At 37.5% G+C, this 27,321-nt stretch overlaps 1 protein-coding gene across 2 annotated transcripts in view; it reads right to left on the minus strand.

The window, feature by feature from the left end:
* LOC124163474 (tachykinins) overlaps positions 1-25,281 on the minus strand; it is a 420,319-nt gene extending 395,038 nt beyond the window's left edge. For both annotated transcript variants that reach the window (XM_046540399.1, XM_046540398.1), the window contains exon 1: positions 24,678-25,281. The gene's annotated coding sequence lies outside the window, so the exon portion shown is untranslated. The remainder of the gene's footprint in view (positions 1-24,677) is intronic.
* Positions 25,282-27,321: the final 2,040 nt, after the last annotated feature.

Here is a 27,321-nt window from a genome sequence, read left to right on the forward strand (position 1 = left end):
ATTCATAGAGTAATTTGAAGTTTGCTCTTATTGGTCCTGCATGATGTGTTTATATCCCAGTAAAAACCAATTTTCGTTGAAGGATGTCCGAAATATAAAGATATTTAATAGCAGCGTACGTGTACCTAAATATTTATCCCCTTGGAACGAAGTGATTTTGCGTGATATTTAAATCACCAGTGAATCGTGTTGCTGAGGTAGTGGACTCAGTGGCTGTAGTAGACTCAGCTCAGCAAGCAATCTTCACAAGTAATCATCTCTGCGCGCAAAATGAACTATTTTAAGAATGCGGCCTCAAAGTTCTCGCAAGAATATTTCTTCATTTTCCAAAGTAATGTTTTCAAAAAATTTTTTTAAATATCACTTGTAACTATCCAATTTAATTTCATAATATGTACATGAATGAAGAGTTTTGTTGACTTTAATATGTAGCCCACCAAAGGATACATATGCCAAACTTCTCGAGGTCTACCCAAAGACGATTCGGTCGATTGTAGCCTATACTATCCTCAATATCCATTAGGATTCATAAATAAATTAGTTATCTCCTGAAATTAATTCATGGCAGCTACTTCAGTCCGGGACTCTGCGGTAACTTCAGCGAAGAAGTTGTATTTTAAATGGCTCTGACTTTGAACAGTTCCTACAAAGCAGGCAACGGAATTTTCTCAAATATTTTTTTTAAAGGCATAAAGTAAGTGACTGCATGTCGCCAATATGTATCTACCGCAGCAATATTTTATCTGCTTGCTTTAAAATGTTAATTCACGTAACTAATTTAAGAATCTATTTTTTATTTCCGTTGAATGATTTTTTCCGCTTCCGCACTTACGTACATCCTCGGATGTCTAAGATCACAAACCATTAACAGAACTTCACCAATGCTAAAAAAATTCTTAAAAAAACAGAATATATCTAAAAGAGTCATAAAAGGATATCCTTTCTCCGATATCTATTTGCAATAAACAATCAGAATGGTTTATTTAGATGGCTTTCTAAAATTAACGTGACAACATCGGTAAAATAACAATCCTTTCTCATATGCCCGGAAAGAATCTTATTTTAATCGCCGTCATATTACGACTTCTTCATTCTGAATCTTCCAAGGAAACATCCTCAATTCATACCTCTATCCTCAATACACATCTACCCTATTCATGACTGAAAAATAGGTTCAATTAATGTTGAACTTCTTTTACGATCCATCAAAATATTTATCTATAATCAGGTGCAGCTCTATTTCATTATTTATACTGCATAACCCGATTTTATTTCAATAGTTATATGCACTACCGAATAATATTTCATTAGTTATACAGTACTCCATCATATATGTCCTTCATATTAGCATTTTAACGTTTACTCATGCTTACTGGATACAAAAGCGATGATAAATGGTAAAAAGAACATGAAGAATTCGATATAATTCCTCAAAACTCAGCATTTCCTAATCCATATTATTTTTTTACCGATAACAAAAGAAAAATGTCTCTCATTGCCGATTGACTTAGAGAAAAATTCAAAATGAAGAGCACTAAATAATTATGGGAATTACAATAAAGCTAAGTATTCAATCAAAATTTTACATTGGACTACATTTCGCAAATAAACCACGCACTCACTCAATGTTTAATGATTCAATCGTAAGGTTCGTTTGGATGGCTGAGGGTAAGCTTACCACAGGCTAAGCCACAGGAGCTATTACTCCCAAAATTCATTGAGAGTGGTTCCTTTTTCTGCATCTCCACTCAATGCGAAGATTTATTTCGGGGGTGTTTTCATGTCGTGCCCTTTTGTACCGGACGTCGCGTCATAGCCGACGCGGGGGGAGGGAACTGACCACTGAGGTAGCAACTGTCGGATGCATTCAGGCCCGGCCTGAAACCCGGCTTAGCGAGGCCTTGGGGCCATTCCTAGGCAATTAAGCCCGACCCTCCCACTCATTTATGATAATCCTCACTGCAGATATCTGTCGTGAAATTGCTACACTGTCAATGGTTTTGGAATAGGCTAAAATTGTAATCGGGGAGCTCAGTCGCTCAGTCAGCTTAGCGCTCTACAAACTAGACCAAGATTCAATACTTTTCTTCTTGCTTTCAAATGTTATTTCACGTAAATAATTTAGGAATATATTTTTTAGATCCGTATCCTAACCCGCGTCCCCCGAGTACATGCGGCCCGCCGGCTAATCCCTTGCGACCCCTGGAGGCTAAAGAAAAGAAAAAGTTGTATCGCGAAACAAATATCGACACACTGGTCGACAATAAACAATGTCAACAATCGCATCGATTGATTGAAGTTTTTTAACTAATAAAGAGTATGGCACTATGAAATTATATGGCTTTTTTATTTTATTGATAAGGTAATTATGTGACTTGGAGTATTGTGGATCCTACACACGATGTGAAATCGATTTTTGACACTTGCATCAAAAAAAGTTGAGGACACTTGAACTAGACTATCACACACCCTCTCAAATACATATTTTATTATAACCACTGCCACTCGCTTTTTGCTAATTAAATAATGCTACAGGCCAAAATTATGCATGATGAAATCAACGATTCCATGAATCGTTCGATTGGAAATCTAAAATGATTTGGTAATCACATTAAATCATACCATTTTGAACGTAGGTACCATTTTAAGCTTGCTTAATTCAGCGCAACTTTCGTTTACCTGGTATAAGCACCACGTAAAACCGTCTTTACCCCATAAGCGTACGCTTCCAGGAGAGGTAAAAGGATTCGCGACCCCAGGCACTGGGCACTTTTTCCCTTTCCCTGAATTCAGAGACAGACCGAAGGGTACGAATGTCAAAGCACAAGGTCTGATCACATCTGAATCCTTTGGCTCACAGCTGAATTGCATCGGAGGAGTTTGAGGGGAGCGACGCCAATTCACCTTCACGGTCGTTCCCGACCCAACCCGAGCCCTGCAGCGAGCTACCGCAGGCATAAATGCCCCCGCGGGAGACAACGGCCAAAAAGGTGAGGACAACGTTGCGGCCTCATTATGAACGGATGAACACACTTCCCTCCCGTAGGCATCCGTGGTCGGGAAACGCAAGAATGCACCATTCACATGCTCTTATTAAAACTCCTCGTTACCGGATCACCATCTCGTTGCCACATGCCTAGAAAGAGTTACTGGCCGCGGGCCATGCACTTCAGGAGAAAGACATCGCATCAATACCAATTCCGTAGTTCCAGTGAATGTCCTTTTACTGCTCGGGGTCACAGTCGATACATTTTCCAGGGAACACAAAGGCAAACATTAATGGTCATGAGCATAAATGATTGCACATACATGATACCAGGAGTAATCAGGGTAAGCCATCTGACAATTATCAACGTCGAATTACACGCAAACAGCTCTTTTACACACCGCAAGGCTTCAAAGGCAGAGTTCCAGAAAAAGAAAGAGGTCTCTGCCTAATGCGGTTAAGGGAAACGCCCGCCGGTAACACTGACCAAAAATGTTCGCTTTATCTTCGAGACCGAGGTATGCATGTGCCCTCTTATTTATGTTGACCTTTTTGCACACGTTTTCTCAAAAATGTTCACCTCTTGTCCATATTATCGACACAATCATATAAAAGAATTTTAATCCACTCCCCATTGTTAAATTAGCTTGGTATTTTGCACACTTTCATATGACATTATGATATTCAATAATATGACATTTGAATTTTTTCCATTAAGTTGTAATCAATAAACTACATTCCCATATGAAAGAATGGCTTTAAATTTTCTAAATGTATGACGTTAGGTTATTGGTATAAATTTCTTTAATTGCTCTGAATTTATTATATTATAAACCACTAAAAAGTATAAAATAAAAGTAAAATACAAAAATATTAAAGAAAAACATCCTTTTCCTAAAAACAGTTTAAAATACACAAAAAGGTAAAAAAAATAAGCTTTTCATTACTCGTAGAAGTAGGTATGGGTGCATAATGCGGTAAAATAATACGCCCACGGGAACCGCTGTCCTAAAAAATTTCCTCCGTAAAAAGTTTAGGCAGTAATTTTGCGTGCCATCCTTTCTAACCTATCAGGCTCTCTACACTCATTTCTATTTATAAGATTATTTTATTACATCTATATTCTCATTTGTAGTTATAAATTTCTGTATTTATAAAAAGTTTTTTAAATCTTATTTCGTGTTTATTTGTTTCTAATGAACTAATTACATTTTTATTTCCTTTCGTTTACGCAAGTGCTTATGACGAAAAAGGGGGTATGCCAGAAAAGGGATACATGTCAGCATGATTTGAGAAAAGGTGATACAGAAGTAAAGTTTAAAGATTTATGATCAGAAGAGCTACAAAGGATGCAGCACTTGTACAAGTCGCAAAAAATTAAGAAGACTAACTTTCTACATGCACATTAAGAGAGTTGCCAATTGCAGACTCTGAAAGGATTTTTGAAATATTTATTCAATCATTATCACCTAACCCCTCATTTATAAAGTGAATCGACCAACAGGTTATTTTTGATCGGTGAGGGTAGAGCTCACCCCGGACTTTGCTACAAGTATGCGAACGACACTAATTCAGGGTTAATGGTACAGTTACTTTCCATATGCCACACTTAGATGATTAATGCGTTTGAGAGAGTAGAGGCACGTTTAACCTACTAATGGAGGTGAATTTTGAATTATACAAGGTACTTAACACTTTTAGTGCTAATGACTTAATATTACGTTCTCGCGTAACGTCGTAGAACTGCGGGTAATATTACGTTACTCGCAGTTCTACGAAGTCTCGCGAGAACGTAATGTAACGTCTGTTTGAGTTTGATCGTCATTTATATTCACACCGAAATATTACGGTCGGATATTTTCCTAGAATTGCTCTTTGGACGAATAAGAGCATAGAAAATACACTAGATGGTAGAGTCTCAGTTTTACTTTATCCTTCTATGTAGTGCTGTAAAGTCACAAAAAATTCTAACTCTGTGGAGGAATGTCCAGCACTGGAGTTAGGAATTGGATATTAAGTGTTTTAACCACAATAGTTTTGTTTTAACCCTAATAGTTTTAACCACAAAATCGAATGAATAATAGAATAAAAAGTTTTCAGACATCTTCAAACGCAATATGGTATCATTTCAGCATCATATGAGACAAGGTAATTTAAAAGAAAAGTATAACCGGTACCAAGGATGCAAAACTTGAACAGTTCTCAAAAAAATAAGGAGACCATCGTTCTACATACAACTAAGAGAGGAGCAAAATACAAAATTTGGTTCACCCAAGTAATTATAGCTTCGGCGATATGAACTCCCATTGACTTGATCCACATACTTGTTGCTTGAAAGCACGAAGAAATGGATAGCATGAGGAACTCGCCTTCCACCTTCAAAGGAGAGTGAAAGAGAACCACGTCTTTTTTTCAATTCTCAGGCAGGTGGTCTGCGGCTAGCAATATTGCCCGGATTGCTAACTATCATGCTTTTTTATGCCCATCAGCGTCCGTTTATTTCCTCGCCTGTTAGAGGGGAAACGAGAGAAAAGTAGATTGCGTGACCACTCGCTCATATTAATCAGTTTGAAGGGTTCTCCGGCAGAGATTTATCTCCGGTCTTTATTTCAATTTTATCACACCCGAATCTTTTCTTTCTCTTACTTTTTCCCTTTGCGTTTCTATTTTCACCTATTTCTCTCTCTTACTCTCTGAAGAATCGACGCGTCACAGTTTTTTGACCACGGACATGAGTTATCACTCCACTCAAAGAACGCTCTTCTCTCTCCTAATATCTTCTTGGACTCGTACCTAGTTATTTTGCTGCCTGATGGCCACTCTTTTTCGCATTCTGTATCCGTAATTACCCGTGAATATTCTCTTGAAATGACCGAAAAAATCACCCCAGTGAACTTGGCTGCCAAGGACACTGAAAAGTAGTTGGAGCATTAGGAAAATAGGACTCGTTCAATACTTCTTTCAATTACTTCACGAATGATCCCAATGAATCAATACACTCATACATTGGGCAACTTTTTTAATGCAATTCTTTCTTGGTAATCTCTTCTTTTCATTTGTAATTCTGTAGTTTAGATCACAGCGCTAAAATCCTAAAGTAAATTCTTACGTAAACCTAAGCCTCAAAATTCTCAATTCAATAAAATATTGGCCATACAGGTAAAAGCATGTTCACTGATGGTAATGTCAACCTTCCTAGCATTAATGGACTCGTACAACGCATATCAGGAAATACAGCCCTATTTGCGCACGACAGCAATTTAAATCAACCTCAGCCCTCACTAACCACGGATTAAAATTTAACCTTCCTTATTAAAAACACGTAACACGACCCTATGCATTCACCATTTCCGAATTCTTTGTGAAAAAGATAGTGTTGGACGAGATACGACAAAAAGTAATAGAATCAACGACCTCTATAATCGTTTGAGACCCTAGGAAAATTGTCGAAACACAAAATTTTCTATCTACTACAGTGATGCCAACTGCTTCCATTCCTCAACTTTTTGGGGGCATTTGAGGGTGAAATCCCGATGGTAATGAGGAATTTGAACATCGAGGAAAAGCTAATAAATGGCATTATAGTCATTGCGGCAGCCATTAGTCCCCATCTTGAGACATTCAGAAAGCCTGGGAGCCAAAAAAAATGCTGGATATTCCTAGGACAGTGGCGTAGCTATAGAGGGGAGGGGTCCGGACTCCCCCGAAATATAAAAACAAAATCACTTCGCTTCATCGTAAAAGAAAACAAAATATTAAAAAAATCAAGAGTTTACAAATGATTCCTTTGAAAAACGAAGTTTTTTTCGATTGCGAAAAGTGTTAAAATTAGTTTAAAACCCTCTACTTAGTACCCTGTCTTTCAAACATCTCCCTGATTTTGAACCCACCCCCAAAAAAAATTCCTGGCTAGGCCAAGGTTCTAGTGTTCAATTCAAGTAGGTTATATATCACCGAAAAAAACGATTCTTAAGGAACATGCGGCAGACAAAAATTGTAAGAACTGATGAGTGACCAGAAATTTCCGGGGGGTGTAGAGGGGTAAGTGAGCGTAAGCGAGTAATGTCCTAAGATTTCTCGCATTCTCGTCTCGTTCTTCGCTTTAGTTCTCTTTTTAAAAGTTCCAATGACTCACCGCTCTCCAAGTCCCGGAACAGAACACATAATAAATGACCTTAGTATTATTCGTGACTCTTTGCATGGCACGGATACACACTGAGATAACAAATTCCTCTTGGCAAACAGAAGGAACTTGGTTCCCTTATCTCCTCCAATCAGGTTATAGGGGTGTGGGAAAGTGAAACGTAGCTTATTTGATCCGAAGGCTGTGAGCTGAGGCCAATCATTTTTATTTACACTTTATGTTTGCACGGGCGTGCAATGCACTTTATCCCTAATTGAGCACATCTCCCATGTGTTGCATTCGCAAATAAAAATTTTCAATGGATGATATCAAGACGGCATATGTACTTATGGCTAGAAAGTGTATGCATTGGTAAAAGAATGGAATTAGAGCAATGTTTACGTTGCGGTAGCATCAAACGTGTCTACTTATCATTGTCGATAACTGGTCTCCTACGCAGCGAACGGTATTTATACACGGGATTTGAGAGGCGTCAATTGAGGATAAGTTTAAGACAATTTCCGATAAATTTTATTTAAAACACTTCGTAAATTTCGATAGTCCATAAGATGGGCACTATTCAACTAGTAGCAAGAATCCCAAATATTTAATTATGAATCCTATGTATGCAATGATTACCGATTGTACATTGAAGAAAAATTAGAATTATTCAATTCCCATGCTTTAATTCTTTCAAAAAATCCAAAGAAGACAAAACTCGATCCATGTGAAGATTCCACTATTGCCTTTTTACTGAATGGACACTAAGTACATGGATCTCATAACTAAAAACATCACGCAGAAATAAACTCGGCGGGAGTAAAAATTAGTCGTATTAAAGGAGATGAAGCTAATAGATTTCAATTTTTGGCGATATTTATATTATTTAGAGACTAATGATAATTACGGGAGAAAATGCTTGGGCTGTACATATAATTTTTCATTCTCGCAGGTCAGAACAGGGACAGAACTCTGCTCCCAGCTGCTTATTATCTCATCGCTATTGATATGTAAATTCAGATGGAAAGACATCATCACTAATTGCCTTGCATTAAGACGGCAATATGTTCATATGCAAACTCTTGAGGCTACGGCCTTAAATGGCTAAGGCCTATCCATAACTGGCAAAGGGAATGTAGCCTTTCGTTAACTAGAGCATTTGACCTAAGATCCTTTCAACCAAGCTGCTGAAAAAAGAAGTGATTACCGCTACTAGCATTAGTTCCCTTTCATACAACAGAAAACGGTCGACGAATGGCCAAATCGAGAGAAAGATTTCCATTCTTAAATACCAAGGCGTATCGTGATTATTCTTTTGGTGTACACTCGGGTAAAATCATTAAAAAAACACCATAAATGAATTATTACAGAACATATATGTTCCCGTAATAAGTAGTTGTAGTAGTAGTTCCCGCAGTATTGTAATACCTTACATCTGCATTATCATCAAATACATCAACTCTTAGTTCAAATGTATCTTGGCAATATTTCTAGTTGCTACCATATTTACTTTAACAATCGTATTTACATCTAACAATTAAAGGTTTAAACAGCTGGGAGTAAAAATCATTGGAACAGTCATAAATATCCTGTAACTATGAATTTGAATTTTGAGTTCAATCCGGTTAATACTACGGCTTTTACCCATGATTACATAATCACCGATATTTTATCAATCCCTCAGAGAAGTTCATTTCAGGATATGGGAATAGAGGTGCATGATAACTCCAACCCAGAGGTCTGTGTTAATCAAGACATCCCAATTTCGCGTCAATGGGTAAGAGGATAAAAACAAATTGAGCGCGAAACTAGTCTCTCCTGATTACATCCTTGCTGAAATGCCCAGGAGCGCGATTCTCAAGTAACAGCGAATATCGTGGACCAATCTACAATCTCACATCAGCAATTCTCGCTCGAGTCCTTCACAGCTGAGTTTACTCCTCAAAACGACCTTTCATGAAAAGGAAGAAAATCCATTGGACATGTCCCGGGCTTGGCTGTGAAAGCAACTCCAACGATACGCCTCCGTCCGCCCGAATGAGTAAACTGAAAGCCAGAGAATTTGCTAAATAAGTTTTTCAGCGTCGTGTCTCCACATACGTAACCATGTCTTCCCCACAGAATGAACACTCTGCGTGTATCACATGCTTCCTCATAGTCAAGCTAAATGGAAAACGCTAGACGTAAAGCTGTAATTCCACAAACTTGATCCAATATCACTTCTTGTGAAGTGCAAAGGGTGTAAATAAAGAAAGATGCTTAGCTATGTAAATGAAGCAGGATAACTTCGAACAATATAGTGAAATGTAAAATAACATACGCTGTGGTGATAGAAATAATTTTGAACCCATTCTGACAAAATAAATTCTATTTTTTTCGAATTCTTATACAAATATATGGAGTGTTAGTGAGAAAAGGATATGGCTTATGATGGATACAACTACAACGAACTACTCTTGGAAATATAGCATCAAGAGAAGCAACATAAGTATAACGCAGCTGAATTGAGCTAATGAATGCCACGGAAAAGATCCAGTTTTCCTGGAAATCGCAGAGGATTCTTTAATAAAATGTAGCAGTACTTTGCTGACAAATGTATGCAATTAATATAATTATCTACGATAATTCTGCAAAAATACAATTTTCTCATCCTATAATGAATTTTTTTGTGCGTATATAATTTTCAGCCCGTAGTTATATCTTGGTATAGTAGTGTTGGGCTTGATTTTTGCTTCAATTTTTGTTGCCCGAACCCATGTGAAACTAGGCTTTGGTAATGAAACAAATTCATCGGTTACCTGTAAAAATGATACTGCTCAGGAGAGGGATAAAGAAGATTTTTTACCTTGAAAGTTTCGGGTCGTTTCGTAACGAAGGGGTCGAAGTTTCTTAATATTTTGGAGACTCAGAGTCAAGGGCAGTTATCTCAAATCAGAGTTGAGGGATTAATTTGACACTCTCACGAGTTGACCCAGATTGCGAATTATCAGATCGTACCTATGATTTCAAAACATGCAAAATATTACGTTCGTGCGTCCCTTTGTTCCCACATGAGATCCAACGAGCTCACTTAACTTTTTTGCGCTTTTTTTTTCTTTTTCTTAGTCCTCCGAAACTTTTCTTTAACTTGCACTAAACTTACCTACTCTTTGATTTTCTACTATTTTTCCTTTTTTCATTTCAATATAGGGTTCTTTCGCGAAACAGAACGTTCAATATAAAACTTGATGCCACAACTAAGCATGCATGACTACTACGACAATGCATGACTTTCAATATTATCACTTAAATCCTACCAGCTTAAAATAGAAAATATAAGATATAAATATAATAAGATATACGATATGTGTATAAAAATAAAAAGAGTAAAGTAATATAAAAAATTGGCACATCGACAACCAGCAAAAGTGTTAAAACTAATTGCATAAAATTAATTTAGAAGGCAATGTCAATTCTAGCTCTTCTAATGCAATTATTATTAATTAGCTCATACGAGACATCACGATGAGATCTACGTTAAAGTGAGCAGAAAATTCCGGAGACGAAGAGACGAAGAAGTGCGGTAAAAATTGAGGAATTCCCGCTGAGAAAAACTGCGAGAAGAAAAAACTTAAGGCTGGGAGACGTGCAATGAAAGTGCAATTAACCAGTACGAAGAAAAGACAAATCGAAGGCGATGAATGGGTAAGAAAAAAGAATGGGATGATGCCGGACGAGATCAGTTTTAGAGGAAAGCCAAGTAAGATATATTCCTTCCTTTTTTATTTATTTATTTATTTATTTTAATTTCACTAAAGAAAAGTGGCCTTAAGATTAGTGCTACCAACCAGAGAGTTCTAGTCGAGACTGCAAGTGAAACATATACACACCTCCGAAAGAATATCTTAAAATGCGGCCTTATGCTGTAAGAACTTTGACGCTCTTTTTAACCCAAAGAAATAATCTGTTTCCACAGACATTTTATTTGACCGATCTAAATTTCGGCAAGTTAAATGCCTAAACCAAGATAGTTAATAGTAACGGAAATTACTTGCCGAAAGCAAGGTAGTTGCAATAAAAGTATGCTGAAATTAAAAATGATTTCTCGCATAATAATGAACATCCTACAGTTCCATGAGTTACAGCAACTTTCAAAACTTTTTTCGAAGTTGGCCAATGGGTTCGTTTTCGCCAAGAGTTCTACTCCGAATCTTATGGTTGATTCTTTCAAACCAGTGTTGGGGGGGCGAAAACCTGCGGAATGGTTTAAATATTCTTGAACATGAATATTCATTCTTTTCTTGACAAATCAATAACAGTCTGTATAGCACAAATAGGCACACAAATCGAGGAGATTAATTTTATAGATTTGAGGATAGTTAACAGTTCAGATTGGGCTAGAAGGGAGGATAGAGACTCGTCAGCATCAAGCTACTTCACGTAAAATCCGATAAGTATTTTTATTAAACACCAAATACAATGATCGGAATGCTGTGCTTTCGTTAAAGTACCACACACACAGCGTTTAATGAGGGGTGAGCAGTTCTTTGAAAAATCATGTGGCCAACGGGATTCCAATTCGGGCACTCGGGATGGGTTTCCACCCAAATCATAAAATTATGCTGAAAAGCTGAAAATAAATCTGCCAATAGGACCATAGTGTGGTACACCAAGAACCCTTTCTGTAAGTTAAGATACAGAAATCTTTCCTCTATTGCTTTAGCCGTATTTGGGTATCTCTAATGCTCAGACCACTAATGACCCTACCGACTAGAATATACTCTTTTCCTGAATGAGATTGGTAGTTGAATGAATTGTCAGATTTATACTGCGAAGATATTTATTTTAAGACAACGAATATATTTATTCTAAGTTTCATCATATTTCACATAATTTTGAAAAAGAACATAATCATGGCCACTTCTAAACCACTGGTTACGGACAGTAGTATTAGTATGCGGCAGTATGCGGATTTGAATCTTTATCCTGAAACTAAATTTGGCCCTCAAAATACCAATTCCTAAAAAGAATTTGCTATTGAATCCTTTCTCTCCAACTCAGTCAAACGTTTCCTCATTTTTTCTTTCTACCGACAGTTTTATTGATGCTACGAATAAGCTCTCAGCATCTCCCCGTATCGTAAAATATTTTGAAAAGCTGATAATTAATCTGCCAATAGGACCTCAGTGTCACACACCTGGAATCCTTTCTGTGTGACTAGTAACTGATAAATTTCTAACTCATTGCAGCTGTATTTTTAAATCAGTAGAGCATATTTAGACTCATAACGCCTAATTTTCACGAAATATCTTGATTGAAAAAAATACTTAATATTCCTAATTTATGAATTTCACACACTTTCTCATTAAAAAAAAAATAGTAGAGTGCTGAAAGAAATAATACCTAATAAATTTGAGGTACACATGGAAACGCTTCGGGTGCTGCGAGCGGCCCTTGCTGTTTGCATCGAAAACGTAGCTTCTTAGGATCGCAAAAATTTCAAAAGAATCCGTTTATAAATTTGATATTTTTCGAAGTTTGAGATGTTACGCTCATGCAATTTCCGATGTTCCAGCCTGTCATGTCCGAGCTGGATGCAACGCAATGAGATTTTTATTCAAAATGAAAAGAGGGTGTCTAGATTATAAATAACACCTAATGAACCGCCAATTTTATCTGTCCATTCGTCCTACCTCTTCATCACGCAGCATGAGGGTGAATTACATTACAAGAAAGAACCTCGAGTAATCCGTGCATAAGATTACCACTAGGCAGTCACGCTTAGAGACAATTTTTTAACCAGACAAGAAATGTTGGAGATACCAATGCTGAAGTATTAGAATCAAGTTACAAAGGGAATTCCCTTGCCTTTAGTTTCGGAGGGTCGATTTTGGTCGAGTTAATAAACGATAAGGAAAAAAAACATTGCGTTCGCCATCTTCCTTTCATACATATCGCCATTATCATTTCCTTCCCCATGAAGAATACGCTATGCCAAGATAAAAATTTAGATGAAGAATAAAATGAAGTTAAAAAAATGTCTTTTATTTGAATTTATTAGCCAATTTCATATTTACTCTTAAGATTGGAGCAGTAATACACTCAAGATTCTCCTAAAAAGGACAGCATTTTTCTTGCAGCAATTACTTTTGCGCTCACATATTAGGAAAAATTCGAAGCAGTTTTGAATTGACTCATACAACCCACCAGTCACCAATCGATCAATAAAAATGGGGAATAACTTCGAACGCAATTTCTGTTGACTAGTTTTTGAGCTGCTTAAGGGTAAAATGTTGGTTTTAAAACTGTAGTTAGTTTTTTCCTACCTCGTCAATTTATTCCACTACACCTAGTGTGATTGCGATCGCTCTCTGCTAGATTGAGCGTCGATCACAAGAGGCGTTATTGCTCTCCAACTGGCTGATATTAACCGCATGCGACTGTTATGTTAAATAAAAACTTTTGGGCTATGTCACCGCGTCAATTTTTGGGTGGCCCCAATGTTTCCCGACCGATGCTGGTCGCTTTCTCAAGGGAATCTCTTGAGAGAAAGAGATCAAGAAAATGACCAGCATCGGTGGGGAAACGTAGGGGCCACCCAAAAATTAACGCGACGACGTAGACCAAAAATATTTATTTAACATGACGAGTACCCGTGAAAGTACTAACGAAGAATTACGACTGTTGCCGGTTGAATGCCGGACGCATTATAAGGTAGGTGACAGGTGAGTAGTCGTCTAGTTATGCAGGAGATACTATTGTTAGACGCAGGCACGTCGTCCGAAATTTGCTTCATATGAAGCTTCAGTGATGAGCGGGTTGCATACACTGATATTTTTCTGTCAATTCACAAGTATCGGTAAGTCTTTCATTCATCGGTAATCATTCTGTATTAGAGATAATATAAGGTAATATTTCCGTTTAATTCATTCGCATGCAAATTTTTTATAACATATGTCACAAAAAGAGAATATCCTGTTGCTTAATCGGTTAATGTGATAGATAAGAACTGAGGTTATTCTCTTATCCAAAGGCCAAAAGTTAGTCAAAAACAAGTCTCAGATCTAAAACCACATATTGTTTGTTCCCCAAGGGAGTTACAACTAAATTTCTATTTCGATTCAGATTATTGGGTGTTTATACCAACTTGTTTCTATGAATGTGAAGTAAAGCCTGCGCTTATTATACTTTTATATTTATCTAAGTTTCAGTTGTTGCACTCACGCAATTTTCAGAGTTCAAACTTGTCATGCCCTAACTAAATGAACCAAGGAGTTGCAGATAAAATGAGTTAAGTATGTTTAGATCAAATATAATAAATACCAAATGAAACACCAACCTCATTCGTCCCCTCTTTTTACCCCACTTCTGCACAGCGAGAGGTTGAATTACATCACAAGAAAGAAGTAATCCGTGAATAAGATTATCACCCGGCAGTCACGCTCGGAAGAAATCCTAATCAGACGAGAAATGCTGGAGATACAAATGCTGAAGTAATGTAATGGATTTTCAAAGGTATTTTCCTTGTCTTGCCTTTAATTTCCTTGAGTCGATATTGGTCGAGTCAATGTATGAAAAGGTAATAAATCCGCAATCACCTTATTTCATTTCCCATGAAGATTACGCCATTCCAAGATAATCTAAATGTTAGTGAATAGTAAATAATGCTCTTTACTTGAAACTCCTAGCCAGTTTCATATTTATTATTTATATTAGAGCAGTAATACACCTACGATTCTCCTAAAAACGCGCAGAATTTTTCTTGTAGCAATTAATTTTCTGCTTAAATATTAGATAAATTTCAAATTAGTCTTTTGACTTAGCTCAAACAACTCACAATTGATCAAGCCATCAATAATTAGAACTACATTTTTTCTCATATATATATTATTTGGTTTTTATACCAACTTATTTTTAGGGATAAGAAATAAAGTCTGATCTTAATATAATTTTATATTTATCAAAGTGTGAGATGCTACGCTCACGCAGTTTTTCAGTTTCCACCTCGTCATATCCGAACTGAATACACCTACGTGATGTAGACAAAATGAAAGGGGGGTGTCTAGATCATAGATAGTACCTAATGAACCGCCAACCACATCCGTCCATTCTTTCTACCATATCCCCGTAGCGAGAGGGCGAATTCTTTCGTGGGGTTGGCGTGCGGTGATACATGTTTTATACGCAAGGAAAGAGATATCCCTCTCAGCAGTTTGCGTGTTACGCGATTGTTCCTTGAGTGAAGGATTAGGAAAATTACCCCTCAGAATGCGGCTTCCATAAAAGGAAATGGTGGCCTTTCTTCGTACACAACACCCGGAAGGTTCTCCCTTTCCACAGATAAGTGATACACGGAGAAAGTAAAGAGAAGGGTTTTACATTTTCCAAGCCAAAAGGAATACCTACTAGCGCATAGAACAGTCCTTCAACTTCGAAGAAAGATTTTTCTTTCAGATAATTACGTGCTGTAATTCTCAAATTCCGCTTAGTATCCATGTAGACCAGCCAGATAAATGCGTTGGGTCAGCTATTAGCATATTAATTGATTTATCGACACGGTGACACTTAACATTATATTTCCAAAAGTTATTTTTCACTCAGTTATTTTGTCTATTTCAAGAGACGAGCGATTCAAATAAAAATTGAAATTCACGCATAAAATTGACTGGCATAAAATCGAAATCGTTTCGTCACCACAAGAATACTACAATAATTACGCAATAATTGCGAATTTCAATCTTATTATGATGATTTCTTCTTTAATTATACTGTATTTCATCCAACATTATGTCGTTTATTAACAAATTTCTTTGATAACTTAAATATTACTTGGTCAATAAATGCTTCGTTAAGCGTTGATTAGACTGGTATGGTATTAGGAAGAGGCAACCGACAGCTGAGGTCGTTAGTACCATGAAGGAAGGGTAAGTAAAGAAGCGTGGAGGGAAACCCGGCGTCGGCTTTAGCCTGCTCTCAACGAAAGGCGCCAAGGGAACCACGGATTAGCGTCCCATCCGACGGAGGGAGTGTTGCGCTCGTAATGTCCTCCACACAACATTCAAGCAGGGATCGGTCAGTCTCTGAAAATTCTCTGCCACCGCCGGGATTTGAACTCGAGCCCACGAGGTGAGAAGCCAACACTACACATTACACTAACCCAATCTCCTTGAATTGACTGATAAGCATTTAATCCTTCCGCTCTTACTTATAACCTTACAACTTCTTATCATATATTTACTTCATAGATTGAAAAGCAAGGGTTACTTGGGTGCGTCGAATGAGCATAAGTTCAGGGAAATCAATAAAACCATGACATGAAGCACTGCCGCCACGTTTATTCCGATAGAATTTCTAATAAATTGTTTTTCTATAATGTCACTACGTTTTCAGCACATTTCGGCAAAACACAACAAAACAGCAGCTTCCATTTCAATACTACCACGGGAAATTTATTGTTAACATTTTTCGCGTCAATGATACCGCGATGCAGGTCCTTGAAAAAAATCATTCATACCATAGATTCTGTGGCATTACCGCAGGATATGTGCCTTCAAATATACGCAGAGCACTATTTATTCATATATTTGATGAAGACTTATGACCTGTTCGCAAAGCCATGATAAGTGGAATATTGCTGCAACAATATGACATCGAGCAGAACTTTCAGCAGAAAACTTAGTGAATGTTTCGAAATTTACTTTTTTCGGAAAACGGACGAAAAATAAATGCCTATAGTTATTTAAAGAGCCCAAAGTCCTAAATGTAAATTCCGGGCGGCGACCGAAGTTCTCACAGAGACAGTATCACAAACATTTTACATTCAGTAAGAAATTGTTTCAAAATTATGAAACAAAAAAGTAGAAAAGCATAATCATTGCTAATCTAATTGCACTAGTCTAAGCTGTGATTTATTTTTTTATGAATTTTGTGTTCTTTTAACCAATATTCAAAGGGCTTACAAGCAATTATTCTCCGATCATGTCAGATGAAACTGAAGCTGGTGAATTAATTTCTACTGCACTTAAGTTATTAAGCGATATTAAAAGGTCATGGTTCCTTGATGATGAAAAGGTTCCTAATGATAGTATGTCTTTCCGCGTTATACAGCAAACAATTTGAATTTGCTGAGCAATTTCACCCTGAAATTCTTCCTTTGCATTACACGTATGTTATTATTACATGCCTTTATGAATGATGGCAGCATATTTGTTCAGTAGTAACTACGTGATTGAGCTATTGAAATACGTAAAACCAACGATAGTGGTTTCATCGAAACAACGAATCGTATTGAGTTCGAAATTTATTTTCTTGAGCAATTTAAGCCAATGAATATTTATGAAAGCTTCATTTCATACATTTGACATTGTGCATATTGGCAAGCTGAGCCATTGAAATTTCAGGCAGCTGTAATTGGAAAATAGAGAAACTTATAAGCATTCTCCGATAATTCTTAGGATCACAAATTTACCAGCCAAATTCTCTCTCGTATTCCTAAATATAGGTGTGCTTATTTTTATAATAATATAGCATTTCAACTTCCCACATAAGGCTTTCTTTCCTCCAATCTCGGTTTACCTCCAGGAGAGGCTTACAGTTACACGGCAATTTTTCAAATTTTCCGATGTTTACCAGGATTGTCGAGCAAAAAATGATGCGTTTTTCGAGCCCACACCAATAAATCATCAACTGTATCGACGTGTTTTGCTGTAACATCATACCTCACTCCTATACTCAACATCTTATGTTACTCACGAAGAAAAAGTACTCACCAATGCTTTAAATATTTCAGTATACCAACATCGCACCACTTGAAAATTTCGTTGTAGCCATTATTCAATACAGTCGCTAAGATATAATTACATTCCTAGCATACATTACATAGGTAATTGTACGTTTCCGAAATGATATCTTACTTTCCCGCACACATAACGAAGAGTTACCTACTATGGCACAATCCAAGGGAGAGAGGGTATAGTTTATTCTCTTTTGATGTGAATCACCGATCGGTAACCAAACATGGCATAGTTGAAACGTATTTTTATTGAAAACCGAGATCGTATTTAGTAATTATAATAACACAACTGACTTTGAGAATTGGAGAATTGGGGTTCAAAATTTTCATAAAGGAAAAAATATTTGCCATTACCGGGACTTGAGGAAAATGATTCCTTTGAGGAATTTTAGCACTGAACTTACCCTAATAAGTGACTCCGTTGAGGAAGGCCGATAACTAGTCTGCAGTGATTTCCTTGAATCATTCGAGAAATAGAGATAAAAAATACGATACTGGGTGATGGAAATAAGCATTTTTTTAAAATACCTTAGAAATGCACCTTAAAAACGAAAAAAAATAATGCATAAATAAAAAGGAAAACAAATTAAAAATAAATAAAAATAAGGACGATTACACCAGATCAAATAAAGCTGAAGACCAAGTAAGAACTTAGAAAAGACCGTGACTGAAGAAGACTATTTGATAGGATAAGAAACACAAGCGGAATCAGCCGATAAGACCAAAATCAAAATCATAAATAGAATCACATAGTCTCAATTGCATCAATGCTATTTTGTATTACGATCTCATGTATTAAACGAGGATTTTTATTTATGTAAGACTACGCGAACGATTCGAAGCCTTCTTTTTCGTTGGTATTCAACACAGTCACCGGTTTTAAAACCTAAAGCCTCCAATCTGTTCGCCAGGAAAGCTTACGATACTATTTTCATAATGGTATGGTATTTGGAGGAGGCGACCGATAGCTTAGGTCATTTGCGCCATGACGGAAGGATATGGAAGGGTATGGAAGGAAGGGTGGAGAGAAACCCGGCGTCGGCATTAGCCTGCTCTTAACGAAAGGCGCCAAGGGGACAACGGCTTTACGTCCCATCCGACGGACGGAATGTTGCGCTTGAAATGTTCTCCACATAACATTCAAGCAGGGATCGGGCAGTCTCCGAAAATTCTCTGCCTTCGCCGGGATTTGAACCCGAGTCCATAGGGTGGGAAGCCAACACTCTAGGCACCACACTAACCCGATCCCCTATTTTCATTATGTTACTTAAAGCTGATTGTCTTTCCTTTTCAGCGACTACTCTCCTCAATACATGGGAATGAAACAGAAAAGGAGATTGAGGTGTACTCTGCTTTGAGTATTAATTAACAGCAAGCAATTAGTGATTGCTCTATTTTTCTATTTTTATTTTACATTGTAAATCATCAGGTACATTCTTCTAGTGCTTCTTATAACAGCGAATAAACTTCCCTCGGTGATAAAATACTGGTAAGAAAACCCCAAGAAAATAAATTTCCTAGTCCGAATCAGTGTTTTTGACTATTTTTTAAGTTGAATTTCTCAGGAAAGTCGGTGTACGGTTGGAAACGAAGTCTGCTGGCCCGAAAAGTCCTCCATTACGCTACTCTTTGTGGGGAAAAATTCAACGAATAAACAAGGCTCGCCAGTCTCCTCGATCGACTTTTCACTCAAAAGACGCCGGAAAAATCCGCAGAAAGAGGCGCGAACAATCCATCACGGTGGGCTTCAAAACAAAATAATACTTATAAAAGCGAATAGAACTTCCCTAGAAAAGAAAGTGGTAAGAAAATTTCGATGACAATAAATGCCCATGTCCCAAATTGTGCCTTCGATCATTTGTGAAACTGGATTTCGAAGAAAAGTCGGTGAACAGTTGGACACGAGCGAACAGTCTGCTTGCCCGAAAAGTCCTCCACTACACTCTTCTCTGTGGAGCGAAACCCGACGATTCGAGAACAAGACCCGCCCGTCTCCTCGGTCGAATTTTCACTCAGAAGACGCCGGAGAAATCCACACAAGAGGCGCGAGCAATCTAGCACGGTGGGCTTCAAAACACAAAAATCCCCGAAAAACCGTCGCGCCGGGACCCACCGGTGAAAATACTAATTAGCCTCACTTTGTCCCTTACCCACCTTTCAGTTTTCTTGGGAAAGCAAACACTACTGGGCAAACACACTTGGAAAGGGAGCACGGGAATTCCTGACCTCACGCTCCAAAGCATATCGATTGAGTCACGCTTGCGTTTATAAAATAAATAAGTACCCCCAGTGGTCTTTTCTTCCTTCGCCGGTCTTTCTTCCGTCATTTCTCGCAATCTTCCCGCTCCGTCCACGGCGGATAAAGCTCAAGCGCATGAGTGACTGGGAACCTCGAGTAATCCGCGTATAAGATTATCACTAAGCAGTCACGCTTGGAGATCATTCCTTAAGCAGACAAGAACTGTTGGAGATACTAATTCTGAAGAAATGGAATCGATTGTATGATATTCGCCACGATATCTTTTAAGTTGCTATATATATTAGTTAAATGAGACATTGCAATATTTATTCGAACACAGGGCGTTTCGTTTTTACAGCCACAAATGATAATGTTGAAATAGGATTTGATGATTTCCCGGATAAATATGTGGGTAAAACTCTCTCTGGATTCCCAACTGGTAAAATATTCCTTTTAGCCAACGTTTCCAGGTCCAACTCGGGGCTCTTTCTTAGGGCTCCTAAAAATTAGCTCCGAGTCTGAACCCGAAAAGTTGGCTAAAATGGAAAATTAAACCCGGTGAGAATCCCGAGAATGAATTTATAATGTTGTTGTGACAACGAAACGCGTCATGCTAGAATAAATCCTGTGGAAATATTGCTATGTCCCATTTAACTACCGATAGAATCAAGTTTCAAAGGTAGTTTTCCTTGGCTTGCCTTTAGTAGCCAAGGGTCGATTTTGACCGAGTCAATGAACAAGAAGGAAAGGAATCTGCAATCACCATATTTCATTTCCCACGTAGAATACGTTACGTCAAGATCAAAATGCAGATATAAGTGAATAGCGAATAATGATCTTTATTTAAATTTACTAGACGTTTCATGTTTAATCCGTACATTAGAGCACTAACACACCTAAGAATATCCTAAAAACGGACGGCATTTTACCAGCAGCTATTACTTCTATGTTTAGATATTCGGTAAATTTCAATGTCAATCTTTTCATTAAGCTCATATGACCCATCACCCGTCCAATCTATCAAAAATTATATCTAAATTTCTACTCTGATTCAGATAATTGGGTGTTTATATCCAATTGTTTCTGGAGTTGTGAAGTAAAGCCCGAGTTTCACATTCTAGAACACACTAACAACGAAAGGAAATTATGCGGTTACCTTGGTAAAATTCTCACTGTAATGGTTATTACCATACAGGGTGTTCGGTCAGCCCACGGCCTAAAGTCACACGAGAAAGCAATTTACGATTGATTCACTATATTAATCAATTGGAAATAAATGGATTTTAATTGAAAATAAATGAATGAAAAACTATTACAAAAATGAGCACAAAATTAAAGGTAATAATACACATTCTATGGACAAACGCAACAGTCCTTTGTTGAAATCTTTTCTTAATAATAACATGTACGGTAAAAGGTTGCTGAAGTATGTTGTACCTCATACCTTTAATTGTATGCCAAAGGCTTTATGTAATCTCAAATCGTTGGCCGACATTAAAAGAAAAGTGAAAGATTGGTTAATAAGTTATATTGTAAACTTGTAATTTCCTTATTTAAATCTGAAATACTATACTCTCAATGTGCCACATGTTGAATAACTGGAACCTTCTGACAAGCCATATGGCTTTGAGGGACCAACTATGTATATGCAAATAAAGGCAATAAAATAAAATAAAAATACGCTTTGTTAGGTGCACTTACTCAATCACTCACTGAAAATTATTTAATTTGGCACGACACGGGTTTCGTTACATGGTTACATCTTCAGATAGGATGCTAACAGCGGAGTCATGGTGCCGGAACGCGATGGAACGCAGTTCCGGCACTGGTTAGCAAGAGACGTAATAGCCAAATAACACTATTATCAATTTTGTCGCCTCAAAATTTCTAATTTATACAGTCGTACCCAAAACAAAAACATTAGTAAGAATGGGTAATTAATGACTTATAAAAAAACACACAGAGTAATATTTCACTTCGAAAGAAAGTTAAGGAAAGTGAGTTTTGACACTGCTTTTTGCCATGATGTCAATGGATGCGAAGATTACAAAATTATTTTATTAGCCCGATTGAAATATTTGCAGTGCATCTAACAAAGTTTTATTCTTTTATGTTCCATAATGGAGAGGTTTCACATAGATAAGCATGAACTTAATACTAATGCTATCAACTTTTAGATTAAGTGACGATGCAGAAAACATCCATTGAAGTTTTTCGTAATTGTGAGCTAAGTTATCCGTTTATCAAGAGCCAGGGTAAGCCGTTTCCTCGCACAAATCTAACTCCAACCATCAGAGTAGGATTGTGCCATCGTAGCCTCGGGATGCTGGAGCCGTCGACGGCACGGTATTTTCGCCCCAGCAAGCATCCTTTCTGTCGCAAAACCTTCAAAATCGTATCCCTATTTAAATAATAAATGTATGCAATGGGATCGTAATGGAATAAATTATTTTAAAACACGAAATCGGTGAAACTGTGATCCACCTGACAGTAACTTCCATTTTCTCTATTTTGTTGATTTAAAATAAATACAACGGCTAAAACTCATATAAAATCATATAAACTCTGATATAATTTCCAGGAATCCAGCAAAAACAACAGTTCGGATCCAAAATACATAGTTATTCGCCCTTCAACTGGCGTAAATGAGTTCTATACCATTATTTCGCGTGGCTATTTAAACAATCAAACAAAAAACTCTTTCACTCAGTCTATCTCCCTCGGATGGAAGTATTCTCTTTCCCCTCACTGCATGTTAATATATGTAATGTCTATTATGCTTCTAATTTTAATTTAGTATCGCGCATTTCTACTAAGATCTTCCTAAATTACCTCGCACGTACTTTCAAAACCTATGTATGATATTTCATCTCATATCATGATTGTGGTCACATTCTCCGAAATAAAACATAGCAGAAACCATCCACTTTTAAGCCTCTCGCAAAGAAATTTCAAGCGTGCTTGATAGTATAAAGAATTAATAGTGAAATATGGCTCAGGTGGTCAATTTTGATCTATAATATGAGTGCATTCATCCTAATACAACCGGCAAGAGGGTTGAAGCAACGTTCTCTACGTTTCACCGCTTGAAAACGTTGAAAAAGGCGTTTTAACGCGGAAACCGGTGATGTTTAGTAAAAGAGCCAGAAAATGTCAAACATTTCATTCCATTATGATCAATAATCTTCTTGAAACAATATTTTTAGTGAGAGATGGAATTGTTAATTATTTCTTAAAACATATATTCATTTTTACACAGAACTTATTATTGAACAATATCATTCATTGGTTTTCTAATATACTTGATGGATTTTTTTCTACAATTGTTGAAACGATATACCCTAATTGAAATAACTCAGGATACATTCAAGAAATCAAGTCAAAGAATCCGTGATCTGTGCAGAAAACTTCAATGAAGGTATAGTATGTCGCTCTCTTTGTTTTATATTATGGATTTAAATTTTCTACCGGATTGAAAGATAAAAAGTTTATTATAAAAAAATTTAATCCGAAATCCACTCGGGATAGAAAACATTTGCCGTAAATTTATCTATTGATTATAAAGCATGATATTAATACTTGAACGCTAAGTGCTCTGAAAATTGAGTGACGCCTTATCTTGCCGAACGGGATAAAGAAAAAGTTCCATATGACTTATTATCGCGGAGTACCGTCTTAGTGAGATAGTATATAAACTTTATTCAACATAGACCGCCATAAGCCTTAGAATGTACTAATTTTTGGACAGAAAAATTTTGCCTTCTATCCGGAGTGAACACTTATGGTGTTGTTCGAATCGAGTTCCCACTGTGATCCGCTACGTATGATAGCGCTCTCTGACCCTCTGGGAACGCAATCTCTACGGTTCTCAGGCGGCATTGTTTTCATAAATACACAATGTAAAATGTTAACCATTAATTAATATTCAAATTTATAAAAAAGTCAGAAAAGAAAGACAAAAATGCTTCTTATAAATAGGAACTGTGATTTGCCTTCCGAATTCTCGGCATCTCATGCGTATATTTTTAAGACATGAGTTCATACAACATCAATCGAACAAATTCTTGATCTAAACACCAAAATTTTATAGCAATTTGAGATGGATTCAACCTGTATAACAATGCTCAGCTGAACTACAAATCTCTTATTTATTTTAAAGAACTAAACATTGACATTCGCCATTTTTCAAATTGAAAATATTGAAAAAAGAAACATTGAAAAAAGGACAAACGACAAGCTTCCGCTAAATGATATACCTATTATTATTGTTTGGAAGGACACTCGTATTTAGTCAAATTTTAAGTACACACTCAGGTGAAGTAAAATGGATTGAATAAAAATATAAATAACGGTGTTATGCCGACAAAGAATTTTCAACCACAAACGCATTGATTTAACCAACGATTCGTTCCCGCAATCCTATAAAATATCCACTTACTGTGATGGTGTATAACAATAAAGTGCAATGAGTGAGAGATAAGAGTGAAAAAATGAAAAGTGATCGAAAAAACTATACCAAGAAAATTGTTGCCAAATGAAGCAACGAAACTTTCCTCACCTTTGCTCGGGACCTTTTCCGGGTACGTGGTCGTCTAGTTGAAGTCCCCTGGAGCTTCCTTCCTTAGCAGTTTAGGCTTCCCTTTCAATAAAGGGTCGAAATTAAAGGTCAACTGAGAGTTATAAGAAAGAAATACTACAGTTTACCGGAAGAAAATGCTTAGTAAATTTATGGAAAAAAATTTTAGATCAGCTGTTGCGATTAAATGTAACGATAGAAGCTACTCCTACCAGTAGGATGACGAAAATAAGCAATACTTTTTAGAAATAAACTGAAATCGAAGACCGTGCCCAAAAGTTTGAATGAGGGCGTCCGGAATCGAAAAGTCTTGGACGATTTCTTCCAATTATTAAATTTCCCTTAATCTGAGATGAGAACAATTCTGATGAATTAAATGAAAACCTCCAGAAAATAAATTTCCAGGGAAGAAATTACTGAATCTTTTTCCAACTTGCTTCCCAAGAGCGCGCGCGAAGTTCGTCGGAGAATTTTGTTAGCTGCGAGAAAAGATGCGTTCTGCCCGCGTCTGTCGTTGAAGTTTCCCTGGGCCGTGTCACTCCGTTAACCCCGCGCGACCAAGACTGCCGCTAGGATATCGCACACCGTCCCGGAGAGGCTGGCGCTTTTCATATCCCCTCTCCCCTCTCGCGCCAAAACTCCATCCCCTCCACCGCCACACGCCGTGCCGGGATCACGGGGGAGGGGAGAGCCAATGGGAAGCCCCGGCTGCGGTGGCGTCACGAGGCGGGCGGGATGAAATCCTTCCCGATTGGTCCGAAGAGTTTGGCGCGGAGGAGAAACCTTCTGGAGGGGATGGCGCCTTGAAGAAGTGGTGGTGGTGGAGGAAGATGTTTCCTCCGTGGACCCCTGTTTTTCTCCAAAAACCCTGCTCTACCCTACCACCCGTTGGAAAGGGGAACTCCTCCTCCTCCTACTTCTTCCCCCTGTTCCGTCTATGGGACTATTGCCACCCACGCGGTTCCATTCACGGCCGGCCTTCTTTCATCCCTAACCTTTCACCCACCCTCCCGACTACTCTTCCAGCCTCAACCCCGTTAACCCATTCCATTAATACTCCCACGCAGTTTCAGGGGCCGTCACCAGCCCCTCCACACACACATCGGAGGTCCGTCCAAAACGCAGAAGACACACACACACGTATTCAACTCTGGTGGGGGTAAAAATGCTCTCTCGCTATATTTCTCTCCTCGCCACCCACACGCATGACTCCGTCGACTTTCGACGCAAGCGATGATTTACGGCCGTGGGAATTATTTGTTGGTCGGATTCCACGTGTTTTCGTCCGTTTGCTCGCTCTCCTCTATTTTTTGCCTGCTCTGCCAGTCACGTCAGGATGGACACGGATATGATTTGTACCACGTCCAGCTCCTCGTGTCGTTTAGCTCCTTAATGTTGACGAAGGGCGAATTTTGTCGTGTGATAGGTGATACGCATAACCGCTTCTGCAAACGCTCAACTCGTCCAGATATTCATAATGCTCGAAGCACAGTGAAGCACGTGTCATTAATATCGTTGGTACATTAAAAGACCGTGGGATTCAAATTTAGTGACTAATGTTTCCCTTTGGATTGTTAACTGGCATTAGCGGGTGATTAGTAAGTTCCAAATAACGAGAAAATTCAGCTACAACCACGTTTAATCATGGAGTAACGGAAATTGAGGCATTGCCTTCTTTTATATTATTCAGGGGGTGATTGGACTAATAAAATGTTTACGATAAAGGCATGGATTAATAACTCGAGATTAAAATTCCCAAGGATGAAGTAACCTAGACACAGTTGGACACAATTCACTTCTTGGTGGAATGTGCTGATATTGATAAATGCATTTTTTTAATCAATAGATCTAACAACATTAAGCATTATTAACATCATTGCATAAAAATCTTCGATGAATATGTCCCAGCATGAATGCAACCATATATTTTGATCAATATTATTTTAGTTCAACTCATCTCCGCTAGGGTTGGGAGGCATAATATATGATAGGGGAGCGTCGGCCACAATGAGATAAAATTCAATTTATCATTTTTCATAATTTCTCCAATTGATATAATGTTTAACTATCTTTTCAGCTGATAACTTCACTATTTTTTGCACTTTCTTCCCTGCTTACGATGCTGTAATGTAAATTTGAATGGCTCTAAAGTTATTTTACAAAAATCCTTGGAAGCGTTTCAATATGGCCCAATGTCGGACCAAAATGAGGTATGGTGATTAACATTAGAATAATACATTTTAATAGCTATTTTTTGTAAATTTCACATATGAAGGAAGTTTATTTTACAATTAAACCTCTTTTACATTAGAAATGGTTATTGGTTTTCTAGGATGGTGTAAATGTCACCTTTAAGAAGCTAATCAATTTTTGCAAATTTCCAGTTAGGAAAATATTAGTTACGTACAGCTTCAATGGATCTTGTCAACACTAATAATTTTTATGTTTGGCAATGTTTTTGGTTTTATTTATTAGCTTTCATCTTAAAGTTTTAAATTTTAAATACAGTTCAATTCCATGGGCCACATTGAGACACCTGAAATCTATCTAATATTGGCCCAAGCCAAAGTGTCTCATCGTGGCCCAATGTGTAGCCTTTGATTGTTTCCATCATACAACTTGTTTC

This window comes from Ischnura elegans, chromosome 8 (assembly GCF_921293095.1).
Source record: "Ischnura elegans chromosome 8, ioIscEleg1.1, whole genome shotgun sequence".
Classification (NCBI taxonomy): Eukaryota; Metazoa; Arthropoda; class Insecta; order Odonata; family Coenagrionidae; genus Ischnura; species Ischnura elegans.